The 19783-nt window shown below is 45.8% G+C and overlaps 1 pseudogene; it reads right to left on the reverse strand.

Annotated features, from left to right (window-relative positions):
* Positions 1-15039: 15039 nt before the first annotated feature.
* On the reverse strand, positions 15040-15432 carry LOC108351140 (NADH dehydrogenase [ubiquinone] 1 beta subcomplex subunit 4 pseudogene; annotated as a pseudogene).
* Between the last annotated feature and the right edge of the window lie 4351 nt (positions 15433-19783).

Raw genomic sequence — 19783 nt, forward strand, 5'->3', positions numbered from 1 at the left:
TACACCCCACTAGGCAAGAAGAGCTGGAGGTTGAACTCAGAATGACCCTTTGGGGGTCATATCCCTTCCCCCTCCAGCCCAACTCCTCACATTTTGTTGCTTGGGAGCGGGGTGGGCAACCCAGGGCTCAGGGAGAACAAAGGTAATTTGGGAGGGAAGTCTTTTGCTTCCAAGCAGCTGCCCTCTCCTAGGGCCTCACAGCCCAACTCATTGTAAAGTGACCTCCCATCCCCCACCAAAGCCACCAAATGTAGGTCAGAGGACCACCCAGGATAGGGTTTGAGGGCAGAAGAGAAAAGGAAGCTTATCGGCCTGACTGAGTTCCTACTGGATGGGATATTATGCCTGCCTCTGTTTCCTCACCAGTACAGTGGGCGACTCCTGTGGCTGTGATGTGGGGTTCCCTTCAGTCCCCTGGGGAGAGGTGCCCAGGTGCCCTGATTCTAACAACCCTGACTTGGAGTCTTCACTCTTAGGCCCGGGAGCACAGAGCAGGAGAGAGAAGCTCTGAGGTACCACGCAGCCTGGTGAAGTAGTCTATGGGTGTTCTGGAGAAGTCATACCCAGGTCCCAGGGATGCTGTAGCCACTGCACAGATGAAGATTGGGACCGCAGACCCCGAAGCTCAGGGCTCAAGACCGGGATTTAAGAAGAGGGAAGTTGGGGGCTGGGGATTTAGCTCAGTGGTAGAGCGCTTACCTAGGAAGCGCAAGGCCCTGGGTTCGGTCCCCAGCTCCGGAAAAAAAAAGAACCAAAAAAAAAAAAAAAAAAAAGAAGAAGAGGGAAGTTCCCACACACAGCAAAGAAAATCTAAGTGTAGATGAATGAATAAATGTATCAGCCCAGGGAGGCAACTGCAGAGAAAGCTGGGGCTTGCAGCAGAATGTCATTGTTCTGACCCTCGGGTGGTCAGGTAGCATCTTCCCTAGAATCAGGAAGCCCTGTAGTTCAGCTCCTGGCCAAGCCCGGATACACAAAGATGGCAGGTCCTGTAGTGCTTCCTGAGCAGTCAGTGCTCACCACGGGCGCTACAGGGTTTCCCTAGACTCAGTCCCTCCTCCAGCTTATGCATTGCTGTGGTGAATGGCAGCTGGGCATTACGACAAAAGTCTGCTTGTAGGCAAGACTGGCCACCTTGGACGCCATTTCTCTCTCTGGGCTTTCGTTGTGTTATCTGTAAAAGATACAAATACATCTTGGTTGCTTCAGAGAAGACTGGGGTCCTATGCAGCACCGCCCCCTCCCCCTCAGCTCCCTCGGCATCGTCTTCCCTCCTTTCTGTTCTAAGCCCGTGTATTTACACCAACAGGTCCCAGACCACAGGAGCTGCTGTTCCTCTGTCCCTGTAACCACGGTCACCCAGGATTATCTAACTCAGGGTCAGTGATGGAAGGCAGTATTCACTGAATGCTAAGTGGCGAGTGAAAAACGGAGGGCAAATCTGAAGGCTGTTTTTCATTAGAACGTTTTCAATCACAGAGATTCAGGATTTGGGCATCACCTTACAAACTCAGTAAATTGCCCATTCGGCAGACAGGGAAGTGGGGTCCAGCATGTGACATAAATGCCCAGCTGGGACCCCTGATGAATTCTCTTAATACCTCCCATCCTCCATGAGGACATTCTTGTTTTGTTTGTTTATGGAGGTGTACGTTTGTGTGTGTGTGTGTGTGTGTGTGTGTGTGTGTGTCTGTGTGTATATGTTTCTGTGTGTATGTATGTTTGTGTGTGTATGTATGTGTGTGTGAGTGTATGTTTGTGTGTGAGTGTCTGTGTGTGTAAGTGTGTGTGTCTGTGTGTGTATGTTTCTCTGTGTGTGTATATTTGTATGTGTGTCTGTGTCTGTTTGTGTGTGTGTGTATGTTTGTGTGTGTATGTGTGTGTATGTTTGTGTGTGTATGTTTGTGTGTGTATGTGTGTGTGTTTGTGTGTGTGTCTATGTGTGTATGTTTCTGTCTGTATGTATGTTTGTGTGTGTATGTATGTGTGTGTTAGTGTGTGTGTTTGTGTGAGTGTGTGTATGTGTGTAAGTGTGTGTCTGTCTCTCTGTGTGTATATTTGTATGTGTGTGTATGTGTGTGTGTGTGTGTGTGTATGTTTGTGTGTGTGTGTGATCTCACTGTAACCCAGGCCACCACGCATTCCCCACCATCAACCTGACATTCCTAGGGAACTTTCATACCTTTTCCTCCTATGGCTCCAGCCCTTGCAAAGCAACAAAGACCAGCACTTTGTCCCCCTTTGTCCTTCTGCCTCCTTCCCCCACCTTCTGCTGGGACCTGAGGTCATGTGCTGTGGTAGAGGCACCGGGAATCCACTTTGGAAGGCAGAGATGTGGCATCAGCACATGCAGGCCTACACTGGCCTTTTTGGCTGTGAACTTCCCAGCAGAGCACAGCCTTCAAAGCCAGACATCTGACATGCACCAGTCAGATGAGTTGCTTAGGTGAACTGGCCCCTCTGTGAGCCTCAGTTTCCTTACCTGTAGTATGGGAATACTAATTCCTCCCCAAGAAACCAATCAAGCTGATTCAAGGAGAACAGCAACACATGTCTGAATCCAGAGTAGGAGGGCAAAGGTGTATCTTCCCAAATCTCCATCCCTCTGTCCTTTCCTTTTTTTCTTCCTCCCCAACCTCCTCCATCCCCATGCCCTCCCCATTTCCCCTATACTTCCAAAATTAAAGAATGGATTGTGGGCTAGGCATAGGCCACAGGCCTTCTTTAATCCCAGCATTCAGGAAGAAACAGACAGGTGGATCTCTGTAAGTCCCGATGCCAGCCTGACCTCGACAAGTTCCAGGACAGCCAGGGCTACATGGTAAGACCCTACCTAAAAATCAAAACAGAGCAAACGACAACAACAAACACCAAAAATAAAACCAGAGCTGGGCCCACTGCTCTTCTCCCACAGTTCAGTCTGTTGTGAAATACGGCGGAAGGAGACTGAGCTGAAAGTGGTGTCTAGGAAAGTGCTCATACCAGATCTGAATCCTCGGAATATCACCACCTTCCAGAACAAAAGTCATCTTTTCCTCATCTGTCCAAGCAAGCCCCAAAGGCCCTCCAAGCAGCTTTGAAAAAAAAAGAAAGAAGAAGAATGCAAATCTATGCAGAGGTGTGTGATACAAAGACAAGCCGAGATTGGGGCGATGTACCCACAAGCCACGGAACGTCTGCAGCCACCAGAGGCTGGACGAGACAAAGACCAGGTTCTCCCACAGAGGTGTGGAAGGGCAGGAAACCTGCTGCCACTTGCGTTGGGACTTCCTCCTCAGCACGGAAAGCACATTCCTGGTATTGCCAGGCGCCCAGCTGGCGTGGTCCCAGCAACCACGGGACACTAAGATAGGTCTAGTGTCCCCGCAGCATTCAACCAGTGGTCTCCTGCATCTGCCTAGCCAAACCTGGACCTGTGGAGGCACTCAGCCAGCAGCTAAGCTCTGAAGTCAGACTCTGGTAAGGTGGGGTGTCAGTGTTAGGGCGAAGGGAGGGTTCTCCTCTACCCTTCAAAGTTTGGCTGGATTACACTGTCAAAGACAGATGGAAACAGGAAGGGAAACATTCCAGCAGCAGGGAGATCACAGGAGTGTGATGGGGATAGAGAAAGACAGAGTTTTCAGAGGACTGGTAAGTGAGTGAATTTGGGAGGGGCTCACAGAAGTAGGGACATACAGTTCTTAAGAGTCCAAGACAAGAACAGGTAACGGGATTGTAAATTATTCTGTTTGGGACCAAAATAGAGGACAATGGTATATGACAAAAGTCCACCTTACGGTGTTGATAGACCACAGGCGTTCTTCCGGCACATGGGCGTTTATGGTCCTGCTCCAGCAAGGTTCTACTTCTAGTCAAACTCAGAAGAATGAAGGCAACTGTGTTTCCCTTTGGGTGGATCTGGCCAGTTAGATAAGGGAATTTTACAGACAGCCTCTCCCTGAGCTGAGAGGGAGAAGAGCCGTGACTTGGGGTATCCTCTAAGATCTCTTAGCAGGTCAAAGTGTCAGCCTTTGGGGCATCTTTTCTGCCTACAGGCTACTTTCTCAGGATCACAGTTGTCATCTGCCCTGTGCCCTGCCTGCCTCCTCTGGAATGAAGCAGCAATTTGCCTGTCCACAGACCCCAGTGGGAGGTCAGAGCAGCGGGCGGTGCCAACTGGCACCAAGTCCTGGCTAGAGGGGAAAACCACTCATGGGGAAACCAGGAGGCCGATGTTTAATTTTGCTTCTGCGTTGACTTGCTCTGCTAATCAACTCGGCCAAGCCACTTAGCCTCTCGAGATTTGTCTTCTTCTCTGCTGCCAAAGGTCCAGACTGTCCGGCATGATTTAGTTCTGTGAGTGAACAGGGGGGAGGGGAAGGGTTTAGAAAAGAAAATGAACACAATTAACACCGAATGGTTAAAAAAAAAAAAAAAAAAGTTCAGTCCTAAAAGCAAGTTTGACTCTCTTTCACAGACTGGAGGAAGAAATAGCAAACCTCAAAGATTGGGAGGAGTGAGGGCTCCAGGTAAAGCTGGAGTTAGAAGTGTTCATCACAGGACCGGTGTCATTAGGAGAGATAGTTGGGGGCTGGAGAGATGGCCCAGTGGGTAAGAGCACTGACTGCTCTTCCAGAGATCCTGAGTTCAAACCACATGGTGGCTCACAACCATCTGTAATGGGATCGGATACTCTCTTCTGGTGTGCATGAAGACAAAGTACTCATATACATAAAATAAGTAAATTAATTAAAAAAGACGGAGAGGTCTGTCCACAACTGCAGTTGCCCAACAACGTTCATTTGACCTGTGGACCCTTGTCCTCTGCTTTGGTCTGAGTGTTTATGTCCAAAATTCACACATTGAAATGCTGGCTCCAGGAGGTAACATTAGCTGAGGACTATGGGGTCATGTGGACATGATTGGGATCCAAGTACCGAGAGACTCTGAGACGTTAATCAGCTTGGGCCACCATATGAGGACAGTGGCAAGAAGGTGTTATCTATGACTGAGGAAGGGGCCCAAACTGGACACCTTCTGCTTATCACGGACATCCCAGTCTCTGGAACTACAAAGAATTTCTGTTGCACATAAGCAAGCCATTTAGTTAAATAGTTCAGACAGACTAAGTATCTTCGGCCCAACAGTCATTGATAGAAGGAAAGACGAGATGGGCTTAATTGGATGGGGACTTGAACTGGGAAAATATGATAGGGAGTGAAGGCAGAGAAGCCATGGCATGGGAGAGTCCAGAGATTGAGCCTATGTAGGGGACAACTGAACAGAGAACCCAAAGGAAGAGTTAGCATTTGTGAGTTCAATGAAGAAAACAGGGGTGTGATAACAGGGGTGTGATAACAGTGGTAAAAACATCAGATATAGTACTTTTATATGTAAAGAGCTCTTGCAATTTAATAACAAGGAACAACTTAAATATTTGAACAGATACTACATCAGGGAAGATGTCTAAATGGCCGATGGGTATGCATAAAGACTCTTAGGGACTCTACTATTGCAGTTAGTGGTCAGGTAATGGTAATGAGATAGGGAAGCCATCTTCCCTGGTAATATAGCCACTGGTCAGTTGCCCATGCTTCAGTAAGTAATGTAGTAAATAAAAGCTAAACTCACAGAACCAGCCCTAATTAAACTCAGTAGGACACACACACACACACACACACACACACACACACACACACACCACACCACACACACGGTGCCTGGTGACACACACCAATAATCCTAGTACTTCAGAGACGGAAGCAGGTAGATCTCCGTGAGTTCAAGACCAGTCTGAACTATATAGAGTTCTAAGATAGTCAGAGCTTCATAGTGAAATTCTACCTTGAAACCTCTCAAAAAAAAAAAAAAAAAAAAAAAAAAAAAAAAAAAAAAAAAAAGAAAGGAAGGAAGGAAAAGAAAGTAGGATGGGGAAACTCATTGGAAACAAGGGGTTCTATGGAAATAGGGGTATAAGAGAGAGTAATGAATGCATATGATCAAAATATTCTGTACACATATGAAGTCATCATAGGAGAAATATAAAATGTTTACTAGAATATCTTTTATTTATTCTTTGGCAATGGGGTGCATAATCAGTATACTTGGGTCATCTGCACTCCCTAAGCATGAAGACCATGAAGATCCCCTCTCCCACTCAGGATTTCTCCTCCTCCTCCTCCCCTTCCTCCTCCCTCTCCTCCTTCTCTTTCTTCTTCTTTTCTTCTTTTTCTTCTCCTCTCCCTCGTCTTTTTTCTTTCCTCCTTCTTTTTCTTTGTTTTGTTCTTGTTGTTTTGTATTTTGAGACAGGGTTTCTCTGTGTAGCCCTGGCTGTCTTGGAACTCATTTGTAGACCAACCTGCCCTCAAATTCATAGAGGTCCACCCATCTCTGCCTCCTGAGTGCTGGGACTAAAAGTGTGCGTCACAATACCAGCTTCCTTTTTCCTTTCTCCTTTCTTGTTTTCTCTCCCTAAATCTAATTAGTACTGTTTGTTGAAAGGTTGAAATGTTGACTGATGTTGGCTTGACCTTGTGTGGGTAACCATAGCTATAGTGAGGTCATGGGTGCAATAGTCACTCAACATTCAGGAGACACAATTTCACCACACACCTTCCCATTCTCTAGGTCTTACATTCTCTCCACACAACTTACCGCAATGTTCCATGAGCCTGGGGGAGTAGGGTGATACAGAGTCCCTGACATTCAATAGTCACTTATTCTCAGAGCTTCGACCAGTTATGAGTCTCTTCATTAACTGCTGCCCAATGCAGAGAGAAGCTTTTCTCGCCAAGATGGAGAGCCTGACTAATCTCTGTATAAACACGATGCTTAGAAGGTAACTTGACAGCACCATTTAGTAAGACAGCAGAAGTAAGCCATGCTTTCTATCTTCTGACTCCACACCTATGACCTCCCTAGCCATGGGTTTAAAGTACCAGGCATGCCTTCCCTCCTCGTATGAAATAAAATAAATATAATAATATAATAAATATAAAATAAAAATAAATAAATTTTATAGAAAAATATATCTTGAAAATTTGTTTTTGATAGACATATCCATCTTATATGTATCAGTGTGGCTCTACACCGTGTGTGCATCACCACAGAAGTCAGAAGATGATGTTGGACAACCCTGGTCCTGGAATTATGGGTGGTGGTGTACCCATGTGGGAACTGACGCAGGATCCTCTGTAAGACCAATGACTGCTCTTGACCACAGGGCCATCACCCCAGTCCCTAAAAAATAATTTAAAATAAGATTCATAACATTATTAGTCATTAGAAAAGTATAGACTTTAGCCACAGTGAAATACCACCATACCACATATCTTTCAGAATGGCCACAAAACAAAGGCTGTCCTTGAGTTCAACCAGGAAGTGAAAATATGCTCAACACTGGCAATGATTTTAAAGTCCTAATACCACACGTTTAAAGTGCTAATGTGTTCACCTAATGAAACTTCTAGGAAGCATATAAAGATGATCACATCTATCCAGCTGAAAATTACCTATCAACCATCTATGAACATGGTCGTATATCTTGTCCTGGGTTAAATTGCTTAAAGATCTTGCTGTTAGTTGGGACTTCTGATATATAGAAACTGACATATTAAGTCCCAGACATGTCCAACTTCCTGGTTAGGGAGGGAATGAATTCCCCAACATTAGCCTCCATGAGGTTGGTCCATTGTGACTGTGCTCTTCATAATACCCCTGGGCTTTCTGTTGATGTCCCATGCATATGCTTAACTAATACCCCTCTGACCGAGTCAGCACCAGTGGCTAGCCACTTGTTTCTTGCCAACTAGCAGCTCTTTACTAGAAATTGTCAGTCGGAGTTCTAGTTCATGGCTAAGGGTCAGGACTTAGGATTCTGGCCATGAAAGATGTAACTAAACTACTACTTAGATTATGTGTGGTACTCATGGGTAAGTGATCAGGACATGTTGTCAAATAAAGAAATGAATGAAAACTGGCTTAAACAATAAGAGTCGTTTTTTTGCTTCCAGTGTCTCAGTGGATGTTATCAGGAATGAGGAAGTGGGCCTCTCCTAGATTTGCTCTGACCTCTGCAGTGTCATCCGAAGGCTTCCAGTTACCCATCAGACAAGGACTTTCTTTCCTCCTCTGTTCCATTCCACTGCGGGGGTCTCCCTAGCAACAGCCACAGAAAACAAGAGCCCACTCCTCTTTCTCTCAAACACTACAACTTCTTCCTTTTCCCTGGCTCCAATTTGGTTCATTGGCTAAAAATCCATCAACTCTTCCTGGTTCTCTAGACTACTTTCTATAGGAATGTTTCAGACACACTGGCTCAGACTAGTACTGGTGAGACTATGGAATGGTATTGTCGTAAGGTGTTTCAAATGCATATACATGATTAAAACTATAAAACACAGGGACTGGAGAGGTGGCTCGGGGGTTAAGAGCACTTGTTGTTCTTTGCAGAGTTCTATTCTCAGCATCCACACGGTGCTTCACAACCATGTATAACTCCATCTCTTGGGGACCCAAAGCCCTCTTCTGACCTCTGTGGGCACCAGGCATGCATGTGGTAAACAGACACACATGCAGGCAAAACATTCACACATAAGAAATAAATAGCCGGGCACCGTGGCACACACCTTTGATATCAGCATTAGAGAGGCAGAAGCAAATGGTCACTGCAAGCTCTACCTAGGCCAGCCTGGTCTACATAGTGAGTTCCAGAGACAGCCAGACCTACCCAGAGATACCCTATTTCAAAAATCCTATTAATCAATTATGGCTGAGTTCAGTCCCTGGGATCCACATGGTAGAAGAAGAGTCGACTTCTAGAAGCCCTCTGACTTCCACACGTACACTGCAGTGCATGCAGTTGTGCAGATACACACGATGCATTGCATTATATAGCCCTAAATGATTATGTCATATTGATAAGTAGAAACTCTACACTTACTAGAACACACACACACACACACACACACACACACACACACACCAGCTTAAGGCCCTGTCTTAGTTAGGGTTTTACTGATGTGAATAGACACCATGACCAAGACAAGTCCTATAAAAGACAACATTTAGTTGGGGCTGGCTTACAAGTTCAGAGGTTTAGTTCATTATCATCAAGGTAGGAGCATGGCAGCATCCAGGCAGGCATAGTGCAGGCAGAGCTGAGAGTGAACTCAGAGATCTGCATGCCTGTCTCCTAAGCACTGGGATTAAAGGTGTGGTTCACCAAGCCTGGATTTACTCCAACAAGGCCACACCTACTCCAACACAGCCAAATCTTCTAACAGTGCCACTCCCTGGGCCGAGCCTATACAAACCATCACAGCACCCACTGAGGAATCCCTAGCTCCTTGTGATCTGGCTTCAGGCCCCTATGCAGCCTTGATGCTAACCCCAAACACATGGCCTTGTGAATGATTCCTTGTCTTCAGGCACACTCAAGTTACCCATGACCAAGTCTTAACAAAAGCTCATCCTTCTACATCTCCTCCCTCCCCTTCTACACACGGAGAACTTCTATACACATGCAAGGCCTAACTAAAACGCTGCTTCCTCTGGGCTGCCTCGCCCTTCATCCCACTGAACCAGATACGACACTTTTCTGGGAGCCTCCCGGCACCTGCCATGCTGCCCACAAACATCTCACAAGCTCACATCCGTTTACTGCTTCGTGTGTGCCTTTGCGGAATCATGGAGGTAGAGACCAGCAATGACAATGTCCATGCTTATGATGCTGACGGTGGCGATAACCAGTGGACAGGAATAATGAGAATGATGATGGTGGGGCACATGTCCAGGGAGACATTGCTCTGGCCTCTTCCTGGACCACTGCCCCTCCAGGTCCTCACCATGGTCTCTGCTCCGCTGTTACAAGGCCCTTCTCCACTAGAACTTCCCATTCCCCTGATTTGCACAGTTTGTAGAAGCCTCTGACTTTTGGGTTGCACACTCCCACAGCCAAGCCAGTCTCCTGTTTCCATGACCTTAGGATCTGGCTTGCTTCCAGCTTTTAGCTATTACAAATGAAGTTACTATAAATATTCATGCAGGAACTTGTGTAATGCTTCAACTTCTCTTGAATTAACAACTAGGGATGGAATAGCTGAGTCATGTGATATTTGTCACTATATATATATGTGTGTGTGTGTGTGCATATGTATACATATGTATATGTACATATATACTTATAGATAGATAGATAAATAGATAGTGTTTTGCCTATATCTTTATCTGTACACCACATGCCTGCTAGTGCCCACAGAGGCCAGAAGAAGGTATCAGATCACCTGGAACTGGAGAACTGGAGTTACAGATGGCTGTGGGCCACTATGTGGGTGCTGGAATTAAACCCCAGTCCTCTGAAATACAGACAGGCAACTCCCAAGCCCTGTATACTTAACTTTTATAGAAACTATCAGACTTTGAAAGTACACGTGTCAGATCATAAATACCAGCAGCCAGGAAAGCTCTGGTCACCTCATGTCATTCTTTGCTGTTTGACATGATCAGTCATTTAATTTTGAACATTCTATTAGAGGTGCAATGCCATCACATTCGTGTGTGTGTGTGTGTGTGTGTGTGTGTGTGTGTGTGTGTAAGCGTGTGTATGTGTGTGTTCTATGTGTATATGCAGGTAAGTACATGTATGTGCCCATGTGTGTAGAGTCCTGAGGTGGCCATCATTGTCAGCCTCAATCACCCTGCTCCCATTTTGTGAGACCGAGACACTGACACTTTTTGAGTCACTGAGACACTGAGCCTGGAGCTGTTTCAGATAAGCTGGCTGTCCAGCAAACTCTGGAAATCCCGTCCCTCAGAGCTGGGATTGCATGCTCCATGTATTCCCATTGATGAAGCGATCCAAACTGAGACCTTCATGTTTGCACAGCAAATGCCTTACCCAGAGAACCCTCCCCAGGTCCAAATTTTAGTTTAAATTACAATTTCTTAAGGATTTCAATATTGGGCTTCATTTCACATCTTAATAACATCTCTTTCTTTTATTTTAATTAATTAGTTAATTATTGGCTTGTTTGTTTGTTTGTTTTGAGACAGAGTTTCTCTATGTAATAGCTCTGGCTGTCCTGGAACTTGCTCTGTAGACCAGGCTAGCCTCAAACTCACAAAGATCTGTCTCCTGAGTTTTGGAATTAAAGGCATATGTCACTGTCACCCAGATAACTTTTATTTATTTATTTTTTTGAGACCAATTCTCACTATGTAGTCTTGGCTGGCCTAAAACTCAATATATACACCAAGCTGATTTCAAACTCATAGAAATTCACTAGTCTCGGACTCTTGAGTGCTGGGATTAGAAATGTGCACAATTAACCTAGCTTGAATTCATTGTTGTTGTTGTTGATGTTGTTTAATGTGTTATGTGTTTTGTCTCCATGTAAGATACACCTTGCTTGTCTCTGGTATCTGTGGAGGCCAGGAGCATCAGATCCCCTGGGACAGGGGTCACAGTGAGTTGTGAGCCACCATGTGGATGCTGGGAATCAAACCTAGGTCCTCTGGGAAGAGAAGTCAGCAGAGCCATCTCTCCAGCCCCTTTTATTTTATGTGTACGAACGTTCTGCCTGTGTGTGCGTCTGGGCACCACACATGTGCCTGAAGGCTAGAAGAGAACGAAAGGTCTTCTGGAACTGGAGCTACATGGTATGAGCCTCTATGCTGGTACCAGGAATCAAACCTAGGTCCTCTGCAAGAGCCACGAGTGTTCTTAGCCTGTGAGCCATCTCTTTAGCATTGACTTATTTATTATTATAATTGATTAATTAATTGACTGCTTTTTTTTTTTTTTTTGAGATGTTGTCTCTATGAAAAAGGACGATTTTGAACTTTGAACTCTTAGTCTTTCCAAGTGCTGAGGTCATGGCTCTCCCAGTCTGGCTCACCATGCACTGTTTTCTCCATGAAGTAAGTATATGTTCAAATCTTTGCCCCTATTTTAATTACATTGTTTGTTTTCTTAGTGCCGACTTGTAATGACTCTTTATATTTTGAAACAAATCTTTTCCCAGATGACTCTATTTTCTACTTGTGATTCATCTTTTTCTCATTCTTAGCAATATGCTCTTGAGAGCAACAAGTTTTAATTTTTATGTAATCGAACTTATCGGTTTCTCTCTTTTGTGGATATGCTAAGCTATCTCAGCAATTCTATCAGTTTGATACATAAGTCTTAGGCATATTTTATCAGATTTATCCCTAAATATTTCATTTTGACTCTGTGTGTGTGTGTGTGTGTGTGTGTGTGTGTGTGTGTGTGTGTGTGTGTGTGATGTGTGGGCATATTTGTGCATGAGAGTGCTAGCACCCGCCTGCATGGCTAGTGGTCAGAGGACAAGCTCAGGCACCTTTTCATTCTACCTGTGTGAGGCAGGGGTTCTTTGTTGCTCACAGCTCTGTGTACCAGGCTAGCCCACAAACTTCCGTGAATTCTTCTTTCTCTAGTTCCCATCCAGTAGCAGTATTGGGATTTGTGCTCTACCACACCTGACTTTCCTGTGGATGCTGGGGATTTGAACCCGGTTTGCAGGACAAGCACTTTACTGGCCATCTTCCCAGCCCCTAAAATTATGTATGTATAGGCATATATGTCTACATGTGTGCATGGGCGGGTGCCCACAGATGCCAAAACCCCAGGAGCTGGAGTTATAGTCGTAAGACATCTAGTGTGGTATGGGGCAAGTGGACCGTGTCACCAGACAAGAACTGCCAAGGTCGAGTGAGCTCAAACCCCATATATCTCAGAATTGAGAACGGGAGGAATGGCCGCTCCCTGCCTGCCTCTACCTGCTCTGGAATACCAACCATGACATCACACTGGGAGGACATGGTCATCAGTCACCTAGGGAAAACAGCTAGAGTCCTTTCCCATGCAAACAGCATCACCAGCATTTCACACTGAAACAATGGGAGGCATCTACTCCTCAATGTTTATAAAGTCCCTGTCCACGTGGAATAAACTGTAATCTATCTTACCAAGAATCATCTGAAAGTGTCTATTTTACTGAGCTGTAACACTTGGGCAAGAGTTCTCTCCCCGAAGCTTTCATCGCTGGACCTTGGACCGCCTAGCTGATAAGGCTCTCCTTGCCGCCCCTGCAGCTGCTGCCCCTGCCCCTGCCAGATGAGACCTGGGACCCTGAGCGGACCACCCAAACATGCCTGCTTCCTTTCTAAGAGCTGAAAACACTTTGGCCATTTCTGGCAGGACCAGAGACTCATGGAAACTATTCATTCCAGTTCCAGGAATGTGGTTGCTGGGAATTGAACTCAGGTCCTCTGGAAGAGCAACCAGTGCTCTTCACCGCTGAGCTATCTCTCCATCCCCTAAATATGTCATTTTGTTCTGTCACTGTCTGTTGGCTCTGCCATCTGCATCATTTCTAAGACAGTGTTTATGGACTGATATTTTCACTATGAGCAGAGTCCTTTTAAGAGTGTGTGTGGTTCCCCTGGGTTTGGTCCCCAGCTCCGGGAAGAAAAAAAAAAAAAAGAGTGTGTGAGAGAACAACTCTGTTCATCCCACTAAGGAGGAACCATCGAGCCATTTCAAAGCTACAGGCAGTTGTCTCCTTGATCCTTGATTCTTGGTAGCTGCTGATTGGAAGTCAGACACTTGTCCATAGGTGCTACATATGTGTTTTGTGTTTATATAAAGAATATTATGTTTTACTCTGAGACTAATGTGAGTTTGACCCTTTTAAGTGGACCTGGATCTGAATTTGCATAAAGCTACTTCCTCCCTCTCAGGTGGAAACGAAACTCCAGTCTCCCAAACGCAAAAGACAGACGAAAAATCCAGAAATGAGCTCGCCTTGGGTTATAGGAGGATTTCTGGTGGTTAATAAAAGCCATAAGTATTCCCCCAAGAACTTGTGAAACTGATTTCCCTCTACCAAGAGAAGTCATTTCCCTTACCTCAGGCAGAAGGCACATATGGCTACCTGGGGTGCCTATCCTCATTCAAAGCTCATGTTGGCCTCCCTCAGTATCACAAGTACCTGTTATATATTTCAGAATCCATGCTAGCCCTTCTCACCTCCTCCCTACCCTCAGCTCCTTCCCTGCAGCTGCTCACCCTCCTGCTATTCTGACGCATTTCCTCTCTCCATGTTCCTGTCTCTAATGCTCTGCTCCAGTTTCTCTGTTTTCTCTGTTCCTTTACCCTCTGCTCTTTCCCTCTTGCTCACAGATGGCCCTGGCTGTGTCCAGTCTACTTTCTCCCTGTTTTGACCTCTTCCAGATGCCTCTCAGGCTGCTCCCTTTCTCTCTCCCATCTATAATAAGATCTTCTCCTTAGCCATACCGGAATGGTCATGTCCCCGTTATCCCCACCTCTCAGCCAAGGCCCTTTCTAGGAATCTTATCTGTGCCCCTTGAACTAAGAAGCTCTCTATCTGCCTCTCAAGGGCAAGCTCTACTTCCCAGCACTGTGTGTGTTCTAAGTGGTTCTGTTGTCTTTTTGGGTAGGTCTTTTCTAGCCTCAGGCGATTTCCATGGACAATACTCAGTTGAATATCCAGCCCTCTCCTCTTGGTGTTGTCTATTTCCCTGTAGCTCTCTCCCCAGTTCACTGCCCATAGCTCGACTGTCCTTGGCTTCCCAGGCTCCCAGTCATGTCTTACAGTACAGTGGCCTTAGACGGGGCTCCCAGTGGTAAGGCAGCCCTGGGACTCACCAGGCTGTCCTTCCTTTCTCATGTTGTCACTGTTTGTCATTGCCTAAGCAGAGTTGTCTGCAGGGCCACTCCTTTGGTCTGTTTTGTCTTTTCAAACTGTTTGAGTTGGGAGTGTAAGTCTCTTAAGCCATCCTGAGCAGAAGTTCATGGCCCTGCCATCGACATTGAGATTGGTTCAGAAGTAGATGTGAGCTGGAGCTATGAGGTTTTCTGTTCGCGTCTTTGTCTGTCTGTCTGTCTGTCTGTCTGTTTGCTTTCATCCTTCTCAACAGTTGGGACACTTGTCTACAAAGATCTGAGGGGTTGGTCCCATTGTACTCTCAAGCTGTCAGGGGCTGAGTGCTTGAGGTCAACAGTCAGGAGAAGGAGACTTAGTAGGAGATGTTAAATTTTCTGTCCAATTTTCCTCCTGGATAAGTCTTTCCTTTCTGTCCCTGTCTGTTTTGAAAACATAATAGCAGAAGATGAGGGGCCCCAAACCCACCATAGCTCCTACAAGTGAATTCTTGGGAGTGGGTCTGAAATTAGGATAAATATGTGCTGATCTTGCATAGGTCCAATGAATCGAGGCAGGGTTCTCGATGTGTGTTTGGCATTTGGGGCCATTGTACTGAAGCAGATACTCCCGTTTAAGCCTGGCCTTATGCTCAAGTGCTCGACCTGTACCTTTTGGGTCGCAGCATTTGAGATACATCGTACTCCACAGGGTCGAAGGTACTGGGGAGGGTGGTCAGGCTCGCAGGCTTTTACTTGGAACCTGACATCTGGGCTCCCGTAAACATCTGTCACCTGGCAGTATTAATTTCACCACCGACCACTAGAATTTGGGGCTAGGAGGGGTGATGCAACTTACCCAGTGATGGGCTCTGAGGAGGAAGAACTGGGTTTAGACTAGTAGCCTCCAGACTCCTGACACTGGCAGGCCAAGAATGAAACGAATGCTTGGAACCTTCTTAGCTTCCATTTCTCTTCCTTCATTCCAGTCTGAAATCCAGATTTGATATCTGGCTTCTGTCCGTCTCTTGCTGGGAAACCCTATCCTGAGTCTGGTAGATGTAGGGGACAGTACGGTAGGTGGGATATACATAAGCTTTCTAAAAGACAGACCCAAGTCCAAATCCTACTTTCTAGCTAACTGTATGACTTGGAGCAAAGTATTTCATTTTTTGCTGGGCTGCAAAAATAAATTCTGTAGACTGGGGGAGAGCCATTGCTCTGCAGGAATTGATGAAACGTCTAAATGAGGTAATATTTAAAGTGTTTGCTTCTACACGAGCACTCAGCACTTGATGGCAAGGTTTGAAATGTCCAGTTAGAAGGAGTTCGGGAACTGGGAATGTGGATCTGGTGCTAGAATGCCAGTCGAACACACATGAAGTCCCAGTACTATACACACCAGGTGTGATTACATATGTTAGTAATCTAAGCATTTAGGAGCTGGAGGCTGGAGGATCAGGAGTTCAAGATCATTCCTCAACTACATAGCAATTGGAAGCTAGCCAGAGCCGTACAACACCCTGTCTCAAACAAAACAAACAAACGAATAACAACAACAAAACAAACAAAAAGGAGGGACTGGAGATGGAGAGATGGTCCAGCAGTTAAAAATACTGCCTGCTCTTCCGGAAGACGAGTGTTTGACTCCTAACACACACGGCAACTCACAGTCATCTGAACTCCAGTTCTAGGGGACCAAACAGCCTATCTTGGCCTCCGTGGGCACCAGGTGTGCATGTGGTGCCCAAACATACATGTAAGCAAAATACACACATACACACACACACACACACACACACACACACACACACACACACACACACTAATAAAGGAAGAAAAGGAAGAGGAAGGAGGAGGAAGGGGTGGGAAGGGAGAGGAAGAGGGGAAGGGGGAAGAAGGGGGAGGAAGAGAGAGGGGGGAGAAGGAGGAAGTTGTAGTAGTGGTGGAGGAGGAAGAGGAAAAAAAAGAAAGAAAAGAGTGTAAGGATCAGTAGACATCATGTTTGTCCTGGAAAGAGAGATGATGGTTTGGAGTGTCTCAGAGAACGCTGCTCTTCTGGGACAAGAACTCAAGAGAACTCAGAGTTCCACTTCAGGAACAGTGGAAGAGCCTGGTTGGCCTTGGCGGTTGGCGGGGGAAGGCATCGAACACCAGCTTCTTCTAGCCTCCCATTTGGGAGAGGGTAATAGCTTTAGCCTTCTCTCTCCATCTGGTCTTAACTAAAGGAGGGAAAAACCGGAAAAGTCAAGGAAAGCTCAGCCAGGGGTTCAGGCCCACCCTTGGACTGAGACACACTTCCCTTGCCTTCGCCTCCCTGCTACGACTCTAAAGATGCATTTTATTATTCTATATTCCTTTTATCAAGTACACTTTATAACTTTCAACAACAGCATATGTAGGGAGCCATATTGGATTTGGGCCTGGCCGCCGTATGGCCACAGTTAAGATGACTGCCATAAGTCTTGAGATTGTTGGACAAAAAGCCTCTCCCATGAATTTACGGCACAAGAAGATTACAATCACGGAATGCTTTCAGCCCGAACAAGACCCTTCCGGGTCTCTTGCAGGGTTTGACCCCTGCTGAGCCCTGCTGATGCATGTGGAAGCCTTCAGTTCCTAACAAAGGAGCAGTCTCGCCTGGTACCACACACCTGGGTGAATCTTTCCTGCCTTTTGTTTTCTCGGTCTTTGTCTTTAAGATTTAGGCTGGTCTTCCTGGATATTTCCCTAGTTTATTCATTCTCTCTCATGTCTAGGGTGCAAACTATTTCTAGTCGGGGTCCAAAGACTAAAACATAACTCTAAAAGAACACATATGCAAAAACACTGTAGCATTACCTTGTCCCTTTTTTATTACAAGTTTTACTCACACTAGCCTAAATCATCGAGGCCTTTTCTAGCCCATCTTACCCCAATACGTCCCTGCTTCTGCGCCGGCTTCCCAGGACGTCCCGTCAGTAATCCTCTCTTCTCCGATCTCGGTTCGCTGGAAGGCCAAGCTAAGCTTGGAGAGTATAAGAACTAGAATCAGATATGACAGAATGCTGGGAGTATCAGACTGGGCATTTAAAGCAGTGATGATTAACAGACTCAGAGCTCTCATGGAAAAGTAACATCATGTAAGAACAAACAGGCAATGTAGGCAGAGTGATGGGAATCCTAAGATAGACGTTACAGAAACAGCAAGCACGGCGTGGTAGAACATGCCTCTCATCCCAAGTAGGGGCAGGAAGGTGATGAGTTCAAGGCTAATCAGGCTACAAAGAGAGCTCCAGGTCAGCCTTCATTATATAAACAAGACTCTACCTCAAAGAGTAAACTAAGAGATCAGGTGGTAGTCTCATAAGTCTTTAATCCCAGCACTCAGGAAGCAGAGGCAGGTAGATCTCTGAGTTCCAGGACAGCCATGGATACACAGAGAGACCCTGTCTCAAAGAAAGAGTGTTTGGGGAGGGGGGATGGTATTTCTGCATGAAATCCAAGATCTGATTTTAATCACACCTGGGTGGTGTTGTAAAAATATAAAAAATAAAAAGGGGGCTGGAGAGATGGCTCAGCGGTTAAGAGCACTGAATGCTCTTCCAGAGGTCTTGAGTTCAAATCCCAGCAACCACATGGTGGCTCACAACCATCTGTAATGAGATCTGATGCCCTTTTCTGGTGTGTCTGAGGACAGCTACAGTGTACTTAATAAATAAATAAATCTTTAAAAATAAATAAATAAAAAGGTATTGTTGTCTTTTACCCGCTAGGTCCACACCGTGGTGCCCCAAGATATCTGCTAGATATCTTGGCGGAAACACATCCCAGCCACACTTTCCTACACTCAAACCCTCATATAAAAGAACACACGGGGCTGGGGATTTAGCTCAGTGGTAGAGCGCTTGCCTAGCAAGCACAAGGCCCTGGGTTCGGTCCCCAGCTCCGAAAAAAAGAAAAGAAAAAAAAAAAAAAAAAGAACACACAACACAATAATCTTAGATCCAATTGATAAGATATAATTGCCCACTTAAACATACAAAGCCCGGTACCATCCATCCCTAATAACAACCTGTAAATACACAGAGCAGAATCTTTTTTTTTTTTTTTTCCGGAGCTGGGGACCGAACCCAGGGCCTTGCACTTCCTAGGTAAGCGCTCTACCACTGAGCTAAATCCCCAACCCCCACAGAGCAGAATCTTAACATCACCTGCCACGGCTTCTTACCCTCTCCTCCTCCTGTCTCCTCCTTTCTCCTCTAGTCTCCTCCTCTTCCTTCAAACTTCTCTCCCGCCCATCCTTCCTTCTCCTCCAATGACAGGCCTCCTATCCTGTACCTGCCCTTCATCTGTACTTTACAAATTCAATGGGAAGGTGGTACTGGTGAAGTCACCTGAGTTCTGAGTAGTGACTAGGCAGCTGTCCTTGGGGCAGTGGAATTAGCATCAAAATACAGTAACTTCAGGGCAAACCACAACACCTGGGTCAGTGTGGTCCAGGACATAGTAAACATACTACAGGTGAAGTTGAGCCTCTGGGGATTTGGCAGGCTTCTCTTAGAAAGCAGGGTCTTCCCTCTTGGTAGTATAAGCCAGATGGTTTCAAGAGACTCCATTCACATCAGTCTGTCTGTCTGTGCAGGAAGCCTTCTCTAGAACACAGAGTATAAAACCCAAACAACTGAATACAGCCATCTTGGACCCTGAAGCATGAGGGGAAAATGTCACTCCCACCTGAAGGGACAGTGAAATCTTCTTGACAACCCCCTCTAGCTAATATTTAAGCTCTAATGTTTGTTGTTGTTTTGAGGCCGGGTCTCACTTTGTAGCCTAGCTGCACTGGAATTCACTCTGTAGATCAGCCAAACTGGCTTCAAACTCAGAGATCTGCCAGCCTCTGCCTCCTAAGTGCTAGGATTACAGGTGTATGCTACTATATGTAATGACAGCTCTGGAATTTTGTGGAATCACAGAAATATTATGAGAACATGTTTTTGTTTTAATTCCAGGTGTGGGATATGGGGCTGCTTCAGACTGTCCACAGCAGCTGACTATGATTTGCCTCGTGCTCTAACAGAGGCATGCTTCTGCGATTGTGCAACATTTGGAATTCTGAGAACTTTTCAGAGGTTATATAAA

This window comes from Rattus norvegicus, chromosome 5 (assembly GCF_036323735.1).
Source record: "Rattus norvegicus strain BN/NHsdMcwi chromosome 5, GRCr8, whole genome shotgun sequence".
Classification (NCBI taxonomy): domain Eukaryota; kingdom Metazoa; phylum Chordata; class Mammalia; order Rodentia; family Muridae; genus Rattus; species Rattus norvegicus.